The 23,508-nt window shown below is 39.7% G+C and overlaps 1 long non-coding RNA gene across 2 annotated transcripts in view; it reads left to right on the top strand.

Moving 5' to 3' along the window:
• The window catches only part of LOC135297670 (uncharacterized), a 28,837-nt gene that overhangs the window by 4,121 nt on the left and 1,208 nt on the right, over nt 1–23,508 (top strand). Inside the window, exons 2-7 of one of the 2 annotated variants that reach the window (XR_010359594.1) lie at nt 6,915–7,038; nt 7,968–8,065; nt 15,514–15,700; nt 17,334–17,564; nt 19,977–20,117; nt 22,078–22,155. This is a non-coding gene — a long non-coding RNA (uncharacterized LOC135297670). Of the gene's footprint in view, nt 1–6,914; nt 7,039–7,967; nt 8,066–15,513; nt 15,701–17,333; nt 17,565–19,976; nt 20,118–21,195; nt 21,314–22,077; nt 22,156–23,508 lie in introns of those variants that run through there. The other variant, XR_010359593.1, reaches the window with a different exon arrangement.

The following is a 23,508-nucleotide window of genomic DNA, read 5'->3' as shown; positions in this document are numbered from 1 at the left end:
CAGGTCACGTGGCAAAAATGAGTGGTGGGAAGGAGAGGATTCCATCCACTCTGGCAGAGAAAGCAGAGCAACTCAGTGCCAGGGCATGCAGAGGAAGCTTGAGCATTTTGCACACCCTGAAAAGCTTGGCTCTCGGGATCATGGGAACACACAGCTTTGGCTCTGCCCATTTGCAGAGGCAGCAGCAAGAAACATGCAAATCCTGCATGCTTCAGTGGCCAGCATAATTGAAATCTCTGATAAAATGTAAATTAACAGGGGGTCCTTCCTGTGCCACCCTGAGGAAGTTGCATTCATTTTATTCAAGATGACTGTGAAGAGTGGACCTGTCTCTTAAACATCCCCCTCTAATGCAAGTTCAGGGTGGCACCCCTGTAGCCTTGATCCTGTAAATTGTAACCCTGATATTATGGGGCCAGAAAATGGCCCCATAATGAAAACAGAAGGAGATTTTAATAATTGATGTATGTGTATGTGTATATATATATATATATATATATATATATATGTATATATACATTTTAAGAAAATGTTGATAACTATTGTCACAGAACATACAAAATTTCTCAGACAAGTGGCATAAAATATCTGCCTGGGTTTGGTTGCAATTAAGGAGCCCAATGCTGTTAATTGGACAGATAAGTGATAGGCCCTGATTTGACAGTGCCCTGGTGAATCCCAGTGTGTGAGACATTCCCAGGAAGCCACAAAGAAGATATTCCCTTGGCTACAGAAGGATATACAGAAATGCTTTTCTGGAGAGAGGCCATCAGGAGTCAGGTGCAGGGACTGGCGGAAGGAAAGCTCTAATAGAGTAACTAAAGTTGCTTTGGGTAATGTTCTTACAGAAAGGAATTTAATTGCATGAATAACGATAAGAATGGGGAACAGGATGCTTGCAGCTGAAGGAAAGGAGATCTGCATGTTTCTCAGCAGCGACACAGGCCCAGGGTGATGGTGTGGATTTTCTGTAATTAATTTTTTTAAACTTGCTAAGTGTCTTAATCTTGGAGGATAAAACTGTCTTGCTTAGCCAACTGCCGGTGGGTTCTGTGAGAAAGGTAAGAATTAAGCTTGTTTCAGGATATTTACTAGAAAAACAGAAATTTGTATTCTCTTATTCAATCAGTTGTTGCCTTGTTATGAGGCTGAGAGAGGCTGTGAGCAGTGTTCAAGAAACAAGCTTAGGGGAGATGTCTCATTTTATTGGTCCCATTTGAAAAACTACATCCCTTCCTCTCCTCCAAAAAAGAACTGTGATCTCTTCCTGCTCCCACTCATCACTTGCAATATTGCAGCTTTGTGCAGCTTGTAATCACAGTGCCAGAGCAATAATACTTCTTCCAGACCTGCAAGAGGCCTGCAGCTGCCCAGAAACACAAAGGAACTGCTGGCAGAGTTTTTCCACCTTCTCACAAACATGCAAAGATGTGGCTCTCTGGAGCCTGGAGGATCTCAGCCTATCTGTGGAAATAAAGGGACTTCTGAGGGTATTTTTTTAAATCTTTCAGGCTGGGAGAAGTGGGATCCACAGCTAGTTACCCCGTGGAGGTGGTGGAGAAAGCCAAGGAATAGAGACAGGAGGATGTGTCACTAAATTAATGTACCTGCTCTGCTGTGGGACAGCTACATCAGCATCACTGCTGTCACCTGGCACGACCACGGGCATTAAGTGAGAATGAGTCTGTCACACTTCATTTACCAGGCTTTGATGATGGATTTGGTGAAATTGTTGTCTGGGATGATCGACTTTTCTCCTGTATAAATGTCACAGGAGCACTTGATGGGTCTGATGGCATCAGCGTGGTGGTGCAAAGGCAGCTGTAATGTATTGGGGGAAGCAGAGCTGAGCAGGAATCCCAGCTGTGGAAAGGGAAGACTGTTGGAAGTCTGCAAGCTGCTACAGCAACTTGGCCCAATAGATGGGTTTATTCCCTGTGGGAATAAACTCCAATAACCAAAGGTCTGGTCAATATATGCACAGGGGAGCCCTGAGCCCTAGTAGTGCTTCTTGTGGGGACTTCGTTTAATATCCTAACTCATGGATTGATCTCTTCTTCCAGGAAGAAAGCACAGGCTTTAAAATAGATATCCAGAGGAGATGTAAATAATGTGAGTTGTTGGTGTTCAGGACAGAACCTAACAGGTACGTCCTGCAAAATCACTAGGTGTGTAAAGAGGGGTGAAGAAGCTGCAGGCCATCTTTTTATTCCTTTTTTGAGATTTTCCATGGGTGGATTGTTGTAAGAAGTCCCAGGCTTGCTATAGTAATAGGACTTCCTAGTCTGAAGTCAAAATTGAGCTGATCTGCAGCCCTTGGAAACAGAGTGCAGAGTGATTCACTGGGGCTGAGCTGAGTGACTGGATTTTGATGCATTTAGATGCCTGGCTTCCCTGGAAATCGATGTCAAATGTACCCTTTGGCATCTGAAATGCTTTTAAAATCTGGCCCTAAATGTATTTATGCTGCAAGAAGTGTTGGAGTTGCAATCAAAATGTGGAATTTATGATAAAATCTGACCTTTGGCAAAGTCTTAATGTTGCTCACCCAGAAACTAACAGTGAATGCAACACTGATTATACTGCAGAGAGAAGTGGGAAAAATACATATTAAGAGAATTTATTTTTTCTTCCTGAATTAATTAGCAAAGTATCCCAATCTCCATAGAAAGTCCTTCTGGACCATGTTGCCAGTAGAATTACATGGGCTCAAATAATCAGTGATCTCTGTTTGAAGAAGCAGCATTTGGTTGGTGTCCCCTCATGGTGGGGCACAGTTACGCCTGTCTGTGCACTCATCTTCCTGGTTTCTCACATCTGATCATCATCCACAGTACCAAAAGACCCAAGACAAGCTCTCACAGGCAGAGAGAGGCTTACAATGCCCTGGGTGTTGTCCTGTAAAACCTTCCAGCAGCTCCCTGCTTTGGGTGTCCCTTGTTACCCTTCTTGCCCCCCACTGGAGCCGTGCTGGCCTCTGGAGGAGATCCCCCTGTGAGAGCTGTTCATGTCTCCAGCCTCTCTCCATCAATCAGTAGGATGTGCTTTTCCACCTAATTTTTGGAGCAGAGCCAGCTAAAGCAAGGCTATTAAAACTAATTAGATAAATATATATGTATTTCGTAATCAGGCAGTTAATTATGGCTTAGGGAGCAGGTGGCAGTCCCTGGCACTTACTCATCTCTCCATAGCTGCTTTAAAGTGAAGTGTATATATATTGCAGCTAATTATGACTCAATATAAAATATGTAAGTACTTGTGAACTTAGCCCTTGTCTCACTGCATGTTGTTTGTCTGAAGAGCTCGGGTTGTTTTGGGAGGCCTTTAGGAAGGGCCCCTGTGGTAACACTTCTCCCCTCTCCATGATCTGGATGACTGTGCCTCTGATTTGTTACTTGAGATCTTTCACAGGGGAGCTCAGGCTCTCTTTTTTCAGCTCCTCTTTTCTTTTTTTTTCTTTGAAAATTTATAAAATGTTAAACTCAGTGTTTTTAAATCCAGATGGGTGATACTGAAATAATGAGAGTCCTACCTCTGCTGGAAAAAATATGGAGACAGGGACTCATCAAAACATCAAAGAAACATTTGGTTTCCTACCAGTGTCATCTGTAAAATTATTTTGCTAACACCTGTGAAATGTTATATCATTTTTTCACACACACCCCCAAGCTAGAGTTTCTGTTGGAAAAAAATATTTGCAGTGATATAGATTAGGAAAAGCTTTGAAACAAATATGGAAAATGAGGAGGCTGAGTTTTGGCTTCCAACAAAAGTGCACCCTCCATATGCTTCTTTGGGTCTTTTTCTCAGCAGGAGAGAGACATCCTGAGCCTGAAGCGTTTGTGCTCTCTTCACTGATCAGACTAGGAGACTTTCAGGTCTAATTTAGTTTGAGAGTGTGCTGATTTCACAAAGGGAGACAGGAATTAAATGTCAGAGGAATATCAGCCTATGTGCCTCATAAGCTATTGGTGGGGTTTACTTAGCAATTCCAAGGCATTTTATTCCTGCATTAATTATGTTTTCAGAAGGGCAGAAGGAAACCCAGCCTTGCATACTGAGAAATATTGTGGTTTCTAACTTAGGTCACAAAACTTGAAAAGACTAAATCCATAGGTGCTTACCCAACCAAAACTTTGGCCACATCACGAAGCTGCTTTTAAAGGAAGAATCAGAAACACAGAATCAACAAGGCTGGAAAAGACCTTGGAGATCATCAGGTCCAACCTAAGAAGCTAAATAGGAGGCCAGTGTTGTCTTCAGCTGGTGTGATATGACCTAAAATTATGTGAGATAAATTTTTTGTGTTTTTTTTTAAACTGAGTTCAAGGTATATGAGAATAAGTCCACCTATGAATGTTGCAGGGTGAAATCCCTTAAGCTTTGTAGATGCTGGTACTAAAGAGCTAAAAGGATCCATCACAGAAATTGTCCATGAAGTCCAAACTGTTTTTCTGCTGAAATTGTTCAGTCTATATGTTCCAAGGTCAATGTATTTCTACCTCCTGTTGCTCACTGTGGTTATGAAATGCTTTATTTATCTGAAAAACATCGGATACTTCATAAAAGCTTATATAAGATTCTGTGAAAGGCAGGCAATGGCTCTTTCTTTTCTATTTTTCTATTGTGACTGAATAAGCAGAATTTTTGGGAGTATGTAGTCCTTGTACATACAATTGATTAGGTCCATGTGGATGTATTCATATTCTGATGACAGCCTGTCATGTAGATCAGAACAAAAATGGTGTTTTGTCCCATATGTGGTAAATGCTGATATCTAAAGGGAAACATGATTCAGAACAGCAAATTGTGTTTGGTTTAGGACTTTATCCCCCAAAGAGCAGCAGTATTATATTTTAAATAAAGAACAAAACAAAACATTTTCAAATCCAAGCTTCAAATAGAAGCATTTCTTTTGGGTACTCATGATAGAAAATAAAAATAATAAAAAATAATTTTAAGATCATGGTGTTTCCCCCATAGCTTGATGTTTCCTGGTGAGCCCATTAGATCTGATGGCAAAATTATATTACACAAAATTTTCATTGTTTCCAGTAAGATGGTAAAAATAGGAGGATCCTGGAATCTTGCAAGAGCTCCTTGTCCTTTAGGATCATCTCATGCTGAGCAAAATAAGAAAGTGATTCCTGAAGAAGTCCGCTATGTATTGTGTCAAATTATAAAAAAACATGAATAAAAGAAGTCAGAATTGTTACTGGGCAGACTGCAAAACTAAAAGCTTTTTCCTTTGGCATTGCAGTAGCCAGAATTTTAGGAAGGCAGATCTTTACAACCCCCATGCTCCAGACACCCCTGTGTATGAGCATCCTCTGTTAACTCCAGCTTCTCACCACTCCTGCTGCTTTTGGAGCTCTACCAGGAGGGTGCTGCTCTCTAATCTTGCACAGCTTTGTCCTTTGTAACCTTCTTGGGAGCATAGAGAAAATCAATTGAATTATATTTGTTTTGGGGGGATTGGAGAATAATGGAAGCAGCTTTTGTGGATGTGGCACACAGACTGCATCCATTCATGCCCGAGGCACAATGAATGGAGGTGAGAATTGATTTTGACTGCACTACCTTGGGAGCCAGGACTTCAGCAGGAACCTTACAAAATAAGACGAATGGCATTCTGTATTGTGTAGAATTATATCCTCTGTTCTTTAAACAGCTCTTATGCTGAATAGCACCCAGGTAAGTCACGTGATTAGAGAACTCCTTGGAAATCATGGTAGTTTCTGATGCTCTGGAAGGGCTTCAGGGAAACTGTAGTCTTAAGGACACAGTTAAATTTGCCTGCTGGGGAGGTTTAGCAATGATTCCAATGAGGTCAGCCTTCTTAATTTGTTAACTGTGTGGCATAATGTTTCTGTCTTTGTGAGTTATCTTTATTTCTAATTGGTTTTCTTCTTATTAAATCATAATTTAATTTTCATTTGATTGTACCAGAACACTTGCCATCACATACAAAAATAAAACTGATACTAGCATCACTATGTAACCACAGAGCTGTGCTGAAGGCTAGGAGGCAATTCCATCTGTAGAATGATGCTCTGAATTCTCCTGCAATGATCAGTTCCTTCCTAACTTTGGAATTGACTATTGAGTGAATATTGTAAATATTAGCCTAATTTGACTGAAGTTTTTGGCCGGTTTCCATGAATAATTTTATAGTCTGTAACCTATCTCTTTTTTTCTCAGAGTTTTATAAACAACATATAGGAACATAAATATATATTGAATTGACTTTTATATTGAGTGCATACCCCATTTACAAGCATTCATTGTCCTCACTTTATTGAAGTGATTGAAAAATACCTGGATTAAAATATCCAGACTCCCCAAACTATATCAAAGCTGAAAGGGGGGAGAAAACCTAATCCAGAAAAATGTTAATGAGTTCCTAGCATAGTGTGGAGCGTATTGGGAAGTACATGTAATTTTTTATTTTAACTTGTTTCATTAAAGAATGACAAAGAAAAACTTATTTTAAAAGTAAAGATTTATTAATTCCTCAATTTATTCATCCATAAATTGCTGAGGTGCATCTATTATGTCCTTGAAATGATGCTCAGAGCCTAACAATAAGTGCTGAAGTCTTTTATAACCACAGGTGATCAGAGCTTAGTGAAAGTGTTCACTCATGATGTGTGTATTCTTTATGTATTTAAAAAATATTTCGAGGCAATGGAAAGAAAAAGGAGCTAAGGCCCCAAAGTCCTGTAAGCACTTCCAGCTCCTAGAAACACATGCACATTTTAGACACACACAGCCTTTTTCCCCTCCAGCTAAACCTAATCCTGCTAATCTAGCACTGGACCTCATAATTTGTTCATTAACTAGAAGTTAATTGCTATCACAGTACAAATGCTAATAAAATTATTCTACTGTAACAATCATGTTGTAAACTCCAGGAGAAGGAAGCACTTGGAAATGAAGACCAGTGTATGACCTCCTACTAATCAAAATTGCTGTTGAATTTGGTGTGTCTGTGGCATTGTTAATAATAAACACAAGCGGTGGATCCTGCTCTGACAGGTAATTACAGTTGACCACACTGAATTGATTTGCTTTGTGTTCACTTGAGCTGAACAGACATACAAGTAAGTTTAAGGCACTCATCCTTGAATAAATGACCTTTTCAGAGATACAGAATTAATTTTCTGAAATGCTGCTAATATTGAAGGAAACTACCCTATTCACATTAGCTTAGGAAATGGAGGATTTCTTCCCTTGATTATAAGGCTCAAGGAATACATAAATAATATTTAATATATACTATATACTGAATCTTTGAAAATTTGAATGAATCTTGGAAAAAGCCTGTCCTCATAATTGTGATTTGTGAGATACTTTTATTTGTTCTTATCTTTGATATTGAATTGCTCAGTACTTGAATGCTTCCCTCAAGGCTCCTTGATTTGTATCAGCTCACAAAAATTTAAAAACAGAGACTTGTTGCTATGATGTGTCTAAACATCCCTTTTATCACCCTCAGCTTCTGGCTGGGAAGGCAATGCTCCCTTTAGTGACAATCTGTGCAGTTCATTTTCCGCCCAAGTGCTGGCAGAGTTTGCTCTTGGTTTAAAGGTAGCCCTTGCAAGAGTCAATCATTTGCCAATCATTTCAGGTTGCTTAAATGTATTCATCCAGATCATTTTTATGCTTTGTGTTTAGTGAATTCTTTTAAAAGTTATCCTGTAAATTTCCAGGGTGTTAGCTGCTCTAGAGGATGTCTGTCTATCCTCGTATGCACATGGTAGATGCTTTGTGCTGCAACATTCCACTAATAACAAAATCAATATTTAAAGTCCCATCCTGTTATGGTCTTCAAATTCACTCTGTTTAGATGTAAATTTTTTAATCTTCTCTGGAGCTAAGAGCAAAGGAAGAATCCTTAGCAATTCTGTAAATGGATTTATATCTTGAAGGATGTGACTTACATGACAGCGTTTTTTACCTTTTAGGTTTAATGCTGAAGATATGTGTACACAATCTTTGGGATGGAAGTGACAAAGGCAGCAAGGACAGACTGTCATGAAGCCTGGTCCCATCTTCTCAGTGTGTAAGCAGACAGGGAAGGAGACTGTCCCTTTGGACTCTGTAACAATGCAGCTTTCTGCTTCATTATGGTTTCCTTTCTGCACAGAGGAAATCAATAGACACTGAGGAAGGAGAGTGGAAAATATTTGGGTTCCTTTGGTAGACAACAATTCATTCAGCTTGTTTCATCATGGCAATCAAAAGAAAGAGTGTAAATGTTTTTAACTTTGTTTTTTGTGCCAGAGTTCTTGGATAGGGGATTATAGTGCCATTGCAAAGAGTGTAGCATTGATTTATTCTCTTCCTGTTTTCTTTCTGCTCTCTCCTCACACGACGCTTATGGTCCATAATGGTGGACAAACTCTATGGGCTGATGGAGTAATACTCTGGCACAACAAGGACTGCTATGATTTTTCCTCCATTATAAAAAAGAATTGAGGGGAAAAAAAAAAAGTGATGCTGGAAAGCATTATGATTCTCTGGGGAAAGGTAGACCAGGATGTGGGACGCAAAGCTTGGAAAAGTGTGAGCAACAGGCACATCTGCTTTGCAACATAGCTGTTTTGGGAGTGTGTCACTATTCTGACAAAATCCGTCCTGTCCTGACCTGGCTGTGTGACTTGAGCTATGTGGTACAACTCCTCTCTCCTCTCTGACTCCAGAGGAGGTGTTAAAAGCTTCACTAGCAAAGGGCAGTGCTGTCAGGTGCCCATCCATCACTTGCTTGTTCTTGTTCCCCAACCAGAACAAGTTTTCTCCAGACGTTGGCAGAAGTGTCAGTAATTTAAATCGGTTTTGCTGGTGAACCGTGCTCCTGTCAAAGACTTGCTGCTCACATCCTCTGCTTAGCCCACAGTGTGTCCCTTGGGAAGCCTGGCGTGCCCTTGGAGGTTACTCTGGTGTATCTCTCCTGACATGGAGTGGGCAAAGGGATGTGACCCTACCCCGAACATGGTTTGAATTATGAGCTGGTTTCCTTCTCTGCCACTGTTTGTTTGCAATGGGGAGATGACAATTTCTTTTTCTCCTTTCTTCAAATGCTTTTGGAATTTTTGAGCGTGGTTTTGAAAATCCTGATAGTGTAGTTAATGAAAATATAACTTCTGTTTGCAATTGCAAACACAATGCATTATTAAGAACAATTTAATATATTGATTATTCCATATATCTCCAAGCTTATGTCTTTCTCCAGTTCGTTCTTGATGCTCTAATTGATATAATTAATAACCTATTGTCATATATTGCAGCAACTATACATTTTAAGGTTATCTGAAATTTTCTCAGGGAAGCAATTCAAACAATGTTGCAAAGAAATCACCTCTCAGCTTCAAACATTTTTAAATTTATATTGAATTCAAAGTAACCTTGGTTGTGTGATTTAACCCTTCTGGGGTGGGAGGCCTGAAAAATGTTTCAGACAAAAACCTGAGTGAGGCCTGGATTACCCAAAAGTCCTGATGTGGTTGTTCACCTTCACAATCCAAGCAAGGCCCTAAGACAATTGTTTTTATCAGCATTAAGCTTCCAAATTGTGTGAACTAGATAATCATTGGGAGGAGAGTAATTTAGTAGCAATTTCTAGGAAGCCAGTAGTCCCTGCCTCAATGCCCATTTGACTTAGCACACTAGGGAGCCTGAAAATATAGACAGTAAAATTCTCTTTTCATAATGGATGAATTAATTTAGCCAGCCTAGTTAATTCAAGTGCAAATTATGTGTTGAAAGTGTCCATTATTTATTGCTTCATCTAAGACTGTTTCTCTGTTTCTCTCTTTAATTTCTCAAGTGCAGCAGAGAAGTGCTGAGCCACTAAATGCTCTCTCAGACACCAGCCAATTTTAGTACGCTTTCATTTGATTTTTATTCTCTGGTTTAAACCTAATTTTGGGATTGTTTATTTGTTTTGACTCGTTCATGTTTTCCAGCTGTGGCGCATTTCTACTGCCAAGCGTTTCATTTTAAGCAAGCAGTTGGATGCCAGCAGGAGGAATACCTCATCCCAGCTGGATGACCACTGCCAATTGCATCCTGTATTATCCTTAAGGTAATGTTGGAAACCGACACGTGCTCCTGTTCTGTGTATTTGCACATGTATCCATGTACACGTGTCCACACACATGTGCTGCCATATGCAGGAGTCCTCCTAAACATTTACCTCTGGACACCAGTATCTGGTGTTCCTCACCCTGCTCCCCCCAGCTAATTTCATAATGTGGGAAACTTTTGGGGCTGTATTTTGAGGAAGGACAACCATCACTTGATATTTCTTAGCTTCAAAGAAGGATGATATCCTTTCCTGGGGGTCCAGCAACTCATCAGAGGCCCAGCAGTCTTTCAGTGCCAGTGCCACAGTGACCTCAGGCACTGTCCAGCCCAGACCATCCAGGGTAATAAACATTTTATATGAGAAAAACATAAGGAAATGAAAGTAGGGACAGAACAAAAGGAAATAATGGGATATATGGAGGTTGTCTTATTGTGATATTTCTAGGACTTTGTTTATTAGCATTCAATATCTCTCTCTGAGAATATTACACCATAATTACAGGATCATTTAGGTTGGAAAATACCTCTAAGATCATTGTGTGCAACCATAAACCCAGCACTCCCAAATTTAGCACAAAACCAACATGTCAGTGCCACATCCACGTGTCTGTTAAATACCTCCAAGATGGTGACAGCCTCTTCCTTGGGTGGCCTGTTCCACTACTTGACAATCCTTTCAATGAAGAAATTTTCCTAACAGCCAATCTAAATGTCCTTTGGAACAGCTTGAGGCCATTTCTTATTGTCTGGGAGAAAATAATAACTGAGTGGAGGGCAGCTCTTTTTTTACCAGAGCCCCACCAGGGCAGAGGTTCCCATTCTTGTCATAGAAATGTGACGTTGGAACCATCAGTCTCAGGATCCATCAGAATCCATTGCAGACATCTAACAAAAAATGCTGGAGGACTACCACCAAAAATAGATTCCACCAAGTAGAAAATCAGCTAAAATCTTGTAGAAAATAGATGATGATTAAAGAGTGTTGTATTTAACAGCAAGGAAAGTGCTTTTCCTTTCTCTTCCTTTAGAAGAGGGAAAATGATGTTATTTTCACCTGGTCAGACAGGTGAAGCTGAAGGGTCAGAAATCCTTGCAAGGACTGTCAAATGGTTTCTTTTCATATGACACACACTTTTTGCTAGACATGGCTCTGCACCTACCATTTTCCTTCAACATTCTCTAAAATCTCTGCTTAAAATGGATGAGGGAAGCACCGTGGTCATTTCCCTCACAAAGGTGATGAATGATTCTTCATTTAAGATCCTGAATAAAACTCCCAGTTTGACTTGTTTTCCTGTCTGGATTTGCCAAATGCCCAAAGACCAACCTGGGGCTACCTTATATGCTCTGTGAGCTCTACAAAGAGATCTGAAAAAGAGCGCCTGAAACAGCATTTATTTTCCTTTTAGAGGAGACAGCCTTTTTTTTCAAACAGCATCATTCTACCCTCTGTACATCATTCAGATTAGACAATAAAGGTCAAGCTGTAGATGCTGCATTGCTCCATGTCCTCTCTAGTCCTTGTCCTGGATCTATTCCACTAGCAAGCATTAGAAAAACTTTCAGCCTTGAACATATATCTGAGAGAGCAGGATTTGAAAGGAAGGAGGAGTAAGAACTTCGCTTCGTGCTATTCTGCTATTCTTAAATTTCCAAATGTCTTGGATGTTTTAAGCTCTTGGAATTTAATTGGAAAAACACCCTTGATAGTAACAGAATTATTTTTATATTACCTAGTTCTCATTTTCTAATAATTTCTTAAATTGGTCGATAGTTGTATTCACACAATGCACATAAAGAAAGGTGATCCCAAGTGTTCATAGTATTTTTACTATATTCCAAACTTGTTTATAAAAATATTTTTGTTTTTTTAGAAAGGTTTTAATCCAGATTTAAGTTCTGTTCTTTAGGCTTTGTGCTGTGACAGCAGCCTTGCATAACCACTACAGGTCCATACAAATTTGATAACTATATCAATTTAGCACATTGTTTGCAGCCATGCATCATCTGTTGCTTGCAGACTTACCTCCGGTGATGGGGCACAAGGCAGGGAGAAGCATTCAGAAAGGAAAGTGCTGTGGATCAGCCATCCTAAGTCTTGTCTGTGCATGGGAATACTAAGCAAGAGGTATCCCTGAATCCTTCCTTATACACAGATGTCTTGGTTCAGGATAAGGCAAAGAAGCAAATGCTCAGTTTCAATTTGAGCCAAGTTCAGAGGAACCCTGCCTAAAAAATAGATATCCTAATTTAGGTAATATAGCTGCTGCAAATTAAATGTATACGCTACCTCAAACTGAATTAATTTTCAAGTGTAGACAAGCTTTAAGCACTTGGAGGCTGACTTTTAATTAGTGAAGCTCTGACAGCACCACCACAGAGCTGGTTTATCTTAATGACAGAAGATAAACTTCATTAAGTTTTCCAAGCAACATAAGAAAATGCAAATAAGGCAGAACCCCTTAAAGGGCTTGTGACTCCTTCTGTCATTTTATTACTGTTGTGATTTTCAGTCATAATCCCATCAGCTTCCCCTCATTATTGTCTGTGTCAGCTGTGTTCCCAGCTTGGCACTGTACCCAGATATTTGGTGTGGCAGTGCCTCTCTGTGAGAATGGCTGGTTTGGGGAATGATGTACAGCCACAGCCCCAAGCAGTTCTGTATGGTTTTTGCTCCATGTCCATGAGAGATGGCACAGGCAGAGTCTGGCTTTCCTTTTTCTGAGACACAGCCCACGCTGTGCAACCACACCCCAAGAAGCAGAGGAGCTGCAGCTGGTGTGGCCCCATCCTTCAGAAAACATTTATTTCCCAAAGATATGTTACCTTGGAGGGTTTGTGTTACATTAACACACCACTCTCACTCTTCTAGGAATATGAACAAAATTAGGTTGTTTTTGCTTGCAAATGGCAATGTGCTCTCAGAGGCCTCTGCTTTCTGTGTTTATCGATAACCAGGAGCTGTTTTATTCCACAGCCCAAAAACTGGAGTAGTTGCAGTGACTCAGGGAAGGGTGAGGTTGCAAAGCGCTCACAGCTGCAGCAAAAGCAGGCATCACCCCAGCCTGGAGATTAAATGCTGCAGGCAACTTCCTGCAGCTCAGAGACAGCTTTTCTTTTCAATTCCATATCTGGATCTGGATGGTGACTTAATTCTCTTCTGCTCACAGAAAGCAGGGTTTGGGTGAAAGAAAACAAGAAAAAAAAGAAAAAAAATCCAAACAAGATCCCATCAAGAAATACAGTGACAAATATGTTTTGATTTAGTGGGAAGCAGCAGATTCTTACTGACATTTCCCCACCTTCCCTGTACTCTCAGGACTGCTGTAAAAACCAACATGAAACTTCTGGACTTGGTCCAGGTCCAAGTAAAACTGAAGCCAAAAGAAAAATCTATTTTGGGAAATGAGAAGGAAGAATAGGGAGAGAATATAAAGTCAGTTTGTTATTAGGAAAAGAAAAGGGGGAGGAGAGTAGAAGGGAATAATGGGTTTGTTTAACAATGATTTTATTACAAATGTGATGTACAGCAACAGTATATTAAATTTCCTAGTCAACAGGGATCTATACAAAACAATTTGTGGCAAAAGGAAACAGATGCAGTTCTGTCTGCAGCTTCACACATCTGCTCTGCAAGCCACTGCTCTGCCTATAATTCTCTAGGAGGGATGCAATAAAAATGATATAAAATTTTATTGTGTTAGTGGCACTAGTTATTACAGTGAAAAGCCAGAAAACTTACCAGGCTGAACTTTTCCAATCTTACAGTGCAGGGTAAATTATGAGACTGTTGCTGGTACCAGAAATACTAGTGTGAGACATGTAAAAATCCTTTTGGAGCATTGATCATGCTGGGTGGAAGTGGGGGACAAAACCAGAGTGGCAAAGCTTAGTAGTTGAGTACTAGGGAAAGATGCATTGGGAAGCATGGAAATGAAATGTTGAACTGGTGTTTAAATTAAAATTTTACGAGAAAAAGAAAATAAATCTGCCCCTGTTCCATTGTTTGATGCCATCAATTATAATTTGCCATACTTTTATTCTGCATTTTAATGGCTGTAGCTTGGGAAATGAATCAGAGTGGAATGACATAAAATAAATAATGGTAGCTTTCATTCTGGATCAGAACATATAGAAAAGAATTAAAATTAAACCACACTGACCTCCCATAAAATCAAAACTTCTTTTTTAGATTAAACCCCATAGATTTCCCTTTGTGGGCAGGCCCAGCCCATTATTCTGTGGTACTCTTGGACTGGCTAAGACATCCATGGAGGGACACGTTTCCTGGGATGCTGGGCCTCAGCAGCTGTTTCTTTCCCAATTTTCTCTTTGTGTTTGCCTAAATTTGAAAGGCCCTGATCTGAGAGGGTGTTTATAAAGCCATTTCTTCAGGATATGGCTGCACTACTCTTTCATGGTGGCCTAGGCCAGACAACTAAATCTCCTCACCCTCTTTTGCAGCCCTGGGATTCCCACCTCAGCCTGAGGAGAGGCAGCCACTCCCCGTGGCTACCTCTCCTCAGCATGGCTGCTCTGGTCCTAGCCTGTGAGGAGGGTTTTGCTGGTTGTCTGAGATATGTTTCCTTCTAGCATTGCCCATGGCTATCAGAGCTGGCAGTGGGAATGAAGCAGGGACAGCAAAGGGAGGGATGGGCGAGCACAGGGAGGTCCTGGAATATTGTATTTGCAGGGTGCCCCGACGAAGGAATGATGAATCTGACTCCATGTTCTCAGAAGGCTAATTTATTATTTTATAATACTTTGTTATATTAAAGAATACTATACTCTACTAAAGAATGTAGAAAGGATACTTACTGGATGCGAAAAAGATAATAATGAAAACTCATGACTCTTTCCAGAGCCCTGACACAGCTTGGCCCCAGTTGGCCGGTGGGTCAAAACAACTCATGCCAGAAACCAATGAAACAACCACCTTTGGGTAAACAATCTCCAAACACATTCCACACATGAGCACAACACAGGAGAAGCAAATGAGATAAGAATTGTTTTCCTTTTTCTGAGGCTTCTCAGCTTTCCAGGAGAAAAGTCCAGGCGAAGGAATTTTTCAGAGAATGTGAATGCCACACTGGGAGGCCTCCAGGAAATGGCCGCCACCTCCCCACTTGAGGCCTCATGGCGCCCTGCCCTCTCCAGAGCCTTCACCACCCATTTGGGTTGTATTGTCACATGCTACAGCAGCAGGTTTTTCAATTTTTGTGTGCTGTGGCTTTTTCTAGATTTCAATAACTAAGAGTCCCAGGTGATGGCATGAGCTGTACTGAGTTGTTTGGTGTGGCACTTTGGTTATTCCCTCTCCCTGCTTTCCCTGTGTGTTCATAGTGCTGAGGTGCTCAATAAAAAGTTCTCACACAGTCTAAGCACAGGCTTTAGTCATGTCTTTGAACATGTTATTTTTATTAGCAGGGTCTGTTATCTGCCAAACAGGAAGTTCAAAGCACTGATGGAATCTCACCTCAGTGAGAGCACAGCAGGGAGAGCGACACGTTCATCTTTCTGTCACGTATCTTTCAAGAATTGGAAATAAATACTAGGCTATGAAGCTTTTGCAGAATACAATGTTATTTAGACACTGGAAGACTCTTGCCAGGTAAAACAATGGGCAGGCTTTTTTTTTTTCCTCTAACAACAAAATATTACCTTTCATCCCTTAAGTCTTGTTAAAGCCATATGAATATGTATTTGGCACAGACAAATTAGCTTACTTTATGTGTAAGGTAGTTTAGTTTATTTGATTATGATAAATATAATCAGATGCTAGAAATCCTAAAAGAATAGAATTTATTTTACTGTGGAAGATTATAAAATAAATAATAATATTGACTATAAATTAACATAAAACATAACAAAAATTAAATCCGAAACCAAAGGTCAAAGAAACTCTTCAAATTGTAACGTCCAAATACAACCCTTCAGGTTTTTAAGCTGACGTGAGGTAATTTAAACTTTTTCACATAAAAATTAATTTCTGTTTGCAGAGCCACACTGAAACACTTTAACCTGGCTTATGTTACTGAATCCTTGCAGTGACCTGTAGGAAATTTCTCTGCAGGCTGAGGGGTTTTGTCAGAGAGTTGCATGTTATCGCCATAACGATGCTAATATTTTGACTCTGTCTCACAAACCAAATATTGCAATACCAGATTACTTATCCTGAGGCAAAATATTTTGATCTCACTTCCTAAATGTAATCCAAACACTTTTGAAAGAGCAGAGCTTTTCATTCCAAGAATTTATTTTCTGTCATAAGTGTATTTCAGTGGAACAGTCCTGTGCCACTACAACTTCCAGCTACAATTTCAAAAAGCACAATCTTTTAGAATCTCACTTGCTAGATAACACCATATTTTCTGTGTGGGTTTTTTTTTTTCTGAATAAACAAACCATAATTTAGAGCTGTAATGAAGAAAGCAAACTTTTCAACATTGGTCTTACACTGGCTGGTTAGAAAATGCTTGAGGAAATGTTTTTCCAGGTAAATACATTAGAATGAAATGAACCAAGCCGATAACTAGGTAAATAAAATGGGTCAATATTTAAGAATGGTTTTATGAGTTCTACACTACTGCATAGGAAAAGCCAACAGCAATGAGATTGTGGTGACAAATATGCTTAAACAAATGTGTTTCTGATGATATTGGTGACCCATTCCCTCATCTCCTCGGCATACTGAACAATAAAAGTAGGGAAATCTGCTGGCATGGCCCCTGGAAAGGAGCTGTCTTGACCTGAAGAAATTCAGAACTTACCTGAGAATGACAGAGTAAGGGGCCAAATTCCTTACTGCTTAGGGTTTTGAGACATAAACAAACAAAAAAGGGCCATTGGAATCTTAAATTTGTAAACTTTGCATTTCAGCTCAACATTTCAGACATCTCATGTGTCAGAAACATGATGACCTGAAACTGGAACTTGGCCTAAGCTGATAAAGGATCTGTTTGCTAAGCACTGAGGATGATCCAACTGGAGCATTTGGATGCCCTCAGCACACCAGGGTGCACAGTCTATTCAGAAATCTGGAACAGACTTCTGGAAGGCTGCAGATTCAGATGAACACAACAGGCATACATTTCTGGGAGCATAAACTTTTGCAACCCTACCTAAGTGAGAATTCCTGAGTTCAGAGATTATTGTGAGGTGATGATTGTATGTTTTTTACTTTGTGCTAAAAATTAAGCTGGAAAATTTGGTTAATAATTCTGAACTTTTTTTTCCCCCTTCAGCTCTCTTTCATTCATTCCTGGCTGAGCAAATGAGCAAATGAAAGGGGCATCTTGCAGAAATACAGTTAGCAGAAAGCAATATAATGAACAAGCTTGTTTTGGAAACCATGAAGTGCTATCATCCGTAAGAATAAGTCTGAATAAACTCTCTGATAGCCTCAAGCCCAGCCTGTTCTTTGTGGACTTGTGGGTAATTGCCACGGTGAAGAACATGCATATATTAAATTACAGGTATGATTTAAATTTTTTTTTCACTTAGTTAAATGCATTAAATTCCATGCTTGCTTCACTTAATGTCAGCATAAGACTCCAGGCATCCTTGTAATGTAATAACCATTGAAATCATACACACAGCTGCTGTTCTGTGGCAGGTGACAGCACAGCTTTGCATTAATGTGAGGCTATTATTAATAACACTAATATATTCACTTGTAGAGATAGTGCATATTGCAAAAAAGTTTTTGTTTTTTTTTAACAGTTTAGTCTGACTGTTTTCTGTACTTCGTTGAATAATGCCTCATTTGGAAACAGCCAGCCATGGGTGTGTTACCTGTAAAAACAAACACCTTGCATGACTGTATTAAGTTCAAACCTTGTTTTTCTTTGCTTGGGTTCTGAGCCATGGCTGCTACCACAAGACAGATTAACAACCATAGGATTAGCAGAAAATACATCCTGTGTGTGTGCTGCGAAGGGTATGGCTGATCTTTAGGAGATGACAAAATAAACTCCTTTGTGCTTCAAGAGAAGCAAAACAGCCTCACAGACCAGCAGAAGTTTCCTTCCTATTTCACAGAACCATTCTGTAATCAGCATGTTAAATTGTATTATCTATAACATAAGGCCATAATGCAGCATCCTGGTGGCTTATGTGAACTGCAAATCCCTGCCCTGGTAAAAGAGCTTTGCAAAGAGACGCCACAGAAGTCACCCAAAGTGAGACAAGCACAGGAGAAGCTATGCTTTTACATACAGAGCAGCCCATATCACAAGCCAGCTGGCTGAGAATAAATAGTTTACAGTTCTAAGTCAGTGATAATTTCTAGGTGTTATTTCTCTCTGTATTATGCAGTCACTATGAGGCAGAAAGCATTAATTCTCAGAATATTTATACACTAATGTTTTACACAAAATATATCACAAACAAGAAGAGGAGGCTTCAAAAGCAGCAGACTGACCTAAGCTAATCACAAACCTCTTCAGGAGGTTTTGAAAAGTCTCAGACAAAGGGTTTGGTTTTGTTTTGCTCCAAGTGCAGGCAGGAGCAGGGACCTGCTGGGGTGTGCAGAAGGTGTCTCCTGGAAATTTTATTGGAGTGAATATCAGAGGTGGCCAAGGTGGCTGCCTGGTTTAGGAAACGGGGTGTCCTGCCCTGCCAAGGGCTGCAGTTTCTGGTCACTTTGTGTGACCTGGAGGCAGCCCCAGGCTTTCCCTCCCTGTGGCTGATCCATCTGTCCCTGGAATTGGTTCCCAGTCAGTACAGCCACGCACCTCTGTGGTTATTAGTGTCCACTAGGATGGACATGGAGGCAAACAGACAGACTGGGGGGCATTTTGTGCAGCACACTGGAGAAGGACACACAAATAGCTGGTGCTTCTGGGGGCATATGGTTTAGAGACAGGACATTTTGTTCATCCAAACAATTTGCCAAATGTTTCTTATAAATCCCCTGTCTAAAATAGTAAGATCTGTTGAGGTTCCCTGGGATTTATAACAGCCTAATAACCATAATAAATGACTGTATTAGCATGGGGTAGTCAATAGAGTTTTCTTAAAGTTGTAGATAAAAATGAACAGCAAAGGAAAGGAAACTCTTCATATTTACACCGTGGGAGCTCTTGTATTAATCGGCACATTATCAGGTACAGCTGCTAATAATCAGGCAGCTCTTAAAACTGACACACAACATACTGCCAGTGCAGCCTGAAGAGCTAATGAATATTAAATATTATCTAAAATTCAGGTTGCTGGATGAAAGTCTTGTTTTCTTCTAAGCTTACAGATGGCTGGTCCTGGGTTCTGCTGATGTCAAGATGAGACACTGTGGGATTCCCTCATGTCATAAACCATCTCTTCCCCTACTTGTAGGTCGCTGAAAAGTATCTGTCAAAATACACTTTTTTTTACTGTGTCCTGTATCTTGATCACACCAGGCTCCAGAGCACTGTTTTCTTGATGGGACATTCTTCAGATTCTTTGTGGGATCTTCTTTTTATTTCTTTTATTGTTGTCCTCTGGAGAAATTATGCACCTCAGCCTGCCAGAGCTACCCCAGGGTCACACAACAGCAGGCAAGTTCAAACAAGAATATAAACTCAAGAAAGCAAATTGTGTAGCAACAAAGGATTGAGCTCTTGATTGCAACCTTGGAAGCACTTACAGGCACTGCAAAAAATCCTCAAACATTTAGGAAACCTGCAGTGACTCTAATAACACCTTCTTGTTCTAGCTGTCACTTAGGGCTTTTTCTCTTAGCTATCAGTCAAGGGGCCAATTCAGCCAGATAACCCCTCCATGGGGCTGGATTTCTGAGTAAGTTGTCATCCTGGTATTATTTCCATTAATTTTAATATGCAAGGGCTTTCTAGTTGCTATTGAGTGCAAACAAAGCTTGGAGGATGTCTGTTTCTTTGCCCACTTAGGGTCTCCTGCTCCCCTGCAGCCTTGGCGTGGGTGTTGCTTGTTCACATAAGCTAATGAGATACCTCTTACATGAAGCATGACAGCTCAGGTTTGTGAAAAAGGTTGCTGAAGGGCTGAGCTTTTCCTGTTCTCTTTAGAAGGTGAGCTGAACTGCATTTAGAAGCCTTTATGTGATCTTTTATTAATCCCATGAGTCTGCTTGCACAACGTTTATGTCCTCTGGCTTTGTGGCACTTTTACAGTGACCACGCATGTGACCATGCAGCTACACACAAGTCTTTTCAGGGTTTGTTCTGCCAGACAGAGATATCACAAGGTTTGTATTACATTGCTTTAAGAATGGCTTTTGGCACACATGAAACACCTTTTCTTGCAATCAGTCACAGCCGTGACAGCTTTCATGTGTGCCTTTACAAAGCTAATCAGCAGCTGCATTTGTTTCTTCTCTCCAAAACACCCTTCTCCATGTTGGCCTAGGTGTTCCTTGCATTAATATTCATAAATTTGATATTAATTAAGTGTGCTTCTGTTATCTGAGGTTCTTTCTTCTCTTCATGTCTGCACCATGCTGATTTTATGGTCTTTCCCCAAAGAAGTGAAAGAATGAATGAGTAAATACAGACACTTGTGTAAAAGCTAGTGCCACGTGTTGCCTGGTGACTAATAGCTGTCAGATCTAAATTAGCCAACTTGCTCTGGAGACAGGTGATTAACAAATAGGGACCACAGGAACAGGAAAAAGGGGAGGAGATTAACAGAGTTCACAAGAGGGAGCAAGGGTTAAACGCTTAGAGAGGTGTAGGCTGAAGTCCCTGCAGTAATCATTGTTTTTTATTTATTGCTATGCTAATGAAAGAGTTTCTGCCTTTCTGGTTTTTGTAAATGCTCTTGTTTTCTCTGTAGCCTGACCCTATGGTTTGCTTTTTTTTGATAGAAGTGCAAAGGGTTTGGATGGGGGTCTTATAATGTTGTTCCAAATGTGTTATTTTCTTGAGTAGACCTTGCACTGTTTCATGCACTTGAAAGGCACAAGCACAATAAAGCGTATGCAGAGTGAAATCAAAAGTGATGCAAAGAAGGTCTTGTAGCACATCACACTGATGCTACTTGTCAGTTATGGTAGTTGGTATTTTGTGGTTTGGTTTTCTGGGGTGTTTTTGTGGTTTTTTTGTTGTTGGTTTTTTTTGTGTTTTTTTTGGTTGTTGTTTTGTTGTTGTTGTTGTTTTGGTTTGTTTTTTTTTTTTTTAATAAGCTCATCAGAGCAAATAGGTACTGAACAAATCCTTACAGCTTGAAAAATTTGTTTGGATTCATCTTCTGCTTTTTTCCAGAACTGGTGTGTACATTTGGTTCCATTTTTCGATATACTGAGTGTGAAACTTTCTGTTTGAAATATGCAGTAGTTTCTTATGTGTCTACATAGTGATTCTAGAGAATTTATTTCTTTTTTTCCATTTTTAAATAAGAAAAGAGGAAGGTGGCTTTTGATTGGAATAAAAAATAAATATGAAGAAATTAAAAAGCTGGAGAGAAGGGGAATAGAGTGTAAGATATTTATGGAAAACTTTGAAGAGTGGCACGTGTGGGAAACTGTCCTAAATTTGTGGTTACACTTTAAATTCTGCCTCAACTACTCAGTATTAATGAATTGGTTTTACCTAGATTGTATTTTAAGCTTGTAGTTTTTATGTTTATTTATTGGTTTTAAGGAATGCTATATTAAAGAAATATGAAGTACCAAAAATAGGGCACAAATCCACTCTGGGGTACTGCAGATGATCTCATTTACAGGAAAGCCCAGCACTGGGTTATTTTGGATATACCGTGTGTGAATCTCTCTCTTTATTTAGTGTGTAGTCAGCATTAAAAATAACATTTCACCATATGTGAAGAACAAGAAGTGATCAATACCAAGTCAGGCTACCTGCCAAAGAGGGTTTTTTTTTAAAATTTGTTTGTTTGTTTGTGGTTTTTTTCCCCAAATATTAAAAACATAGAAGCATGAAAGAATAATACTATTAAGAACTTTATTCTGTGTTTTTTGAAAAAGAAAAAAATAATTCTTACATATTACTTTTGTGCTATTCTATAATTCACAAGGGTGCAAATCCTGATGGTTTTGGAGCTTTTTGGTACTTCTGAAGATGTACATCAAGAGCTGCCATGCCTTTTCTGAAGGTAAGAATAGTTACCATGCCTCTTTTGTAGTAAAGGGAGAACCAGTAATCTTTACTTTCTTTAAATCCATGGTTTGTGGGTATCCAGGTATTCCTATATGAAAAAGTAGTCTAATCAATCAAAATATTAGATTTGATGTCCCCCTGAAGCAAATAGATGTTTTTATCTCCTTCAACTGCAAGAGCAGTTTCGGAAGTATCTTAATATTGCTGTGATGAAATATACTGCAATTGAAGTAGAACCATTTGGGCTAAGAATGTAAGGGCTTTTTTTCCATTAACTTAATATATTTTTGCTTGCTGTAAGTTTGTGCTGTGGTTAAGATATAGACAATGCTATGAAGGGATGAGGAGCCTGGTGCATTTAAGATCGTCATGATTCATCTCTCTCAAGAGAGTGCTCAGAAATAGAAATCTTACTGAAGACAGTTAATTCTAGTCCTGCCAGAGGATCTTGGGGCAGCAATATTGAATATTAAAGCACCAGATATGAAATAAACCCAAAACTTCATTGGGAACAACTGAAATAGATGAGTTTGCTCTTTATGTTTTTCCTCTCAGATATTAGAACAAATTCCCTGTTGGAATGTGTGTGTATGTTGGTCAGCCCCCATCCTTCTTGGTATTTCTAGTGTCCTCAGTCTCTGGGACTTCAGTAAGCTGTGCTTTATTTTTCTGGTGGGAAAATGTGTAATTTATAGTAATTTGCATAAATTGTAGATAATACTTCACTCTAGCTCTTTTGCAAATGTAAAAGCAAAGCTATTGTGTCTATTCATGGACAGTTTATCTGTTTCATTCTGTCCCTTATGCCTGCAAGGGAAAACTTGAATTATAACACTAGAATATTCTCTGGATGATACTGTGGAACAGTTACATTCTTCCTTTAATTTTAAGCCTCCATATCCTATTTTTGATATGGCTTTCCATCCAAAAGGGGTCTTGAAACACACTTTTCTGCAAATCTTTCCATTTACTCTGTCCTCAACTCGCTACTCACAAATTGTATTTCTAATAAAGTTTTGAATCGTCATAAGAGAGAGATATAAACTGAATGTTTCTTATACCTGTCCGTGAAAATCTCAGTATAAATCCACCTGGGAGGCAAGAGGCAGGGGAGAAGAAAATTGTCTCTGTTGCTGAAAGTTCCGGCTTTGATAGCAAGCAGACAAGGTTAGTTGAGGTTGTCCTTGCACATGTCCTTCTTCTTTGTCAAGCTGGGCTTGTGCAGAGGCTTGTGAGTGCATGAAGAGCTTGGGGACAGCCTCAGGTGTCCCAAGGAAACCTGAAGCTGCACTGCGGGCCCACATCAGGTTAGAAGCAGAATGAAATGTCGAGCACTGGAACACTCATT

Source organism: Passer domesticus, chromosome 3 (assembly GCF_036417665.1).
Source record: "Passer domesticus isolate bPasDom1 chromosome 3, bPasDom1.hap1, whole genome shotgun sequence".
NCBI classification, from domain to species: Eukaryota; Metazoa; Chordata; class Aves; order Passeriformes; family Passeridae; genus Passer; species Passer domesticus.
The sequence above is the reverse complement of the archived record's forward strand: the minus strand, read 5'-3'. Positions and strand labels throughout refer to the sequence as shown.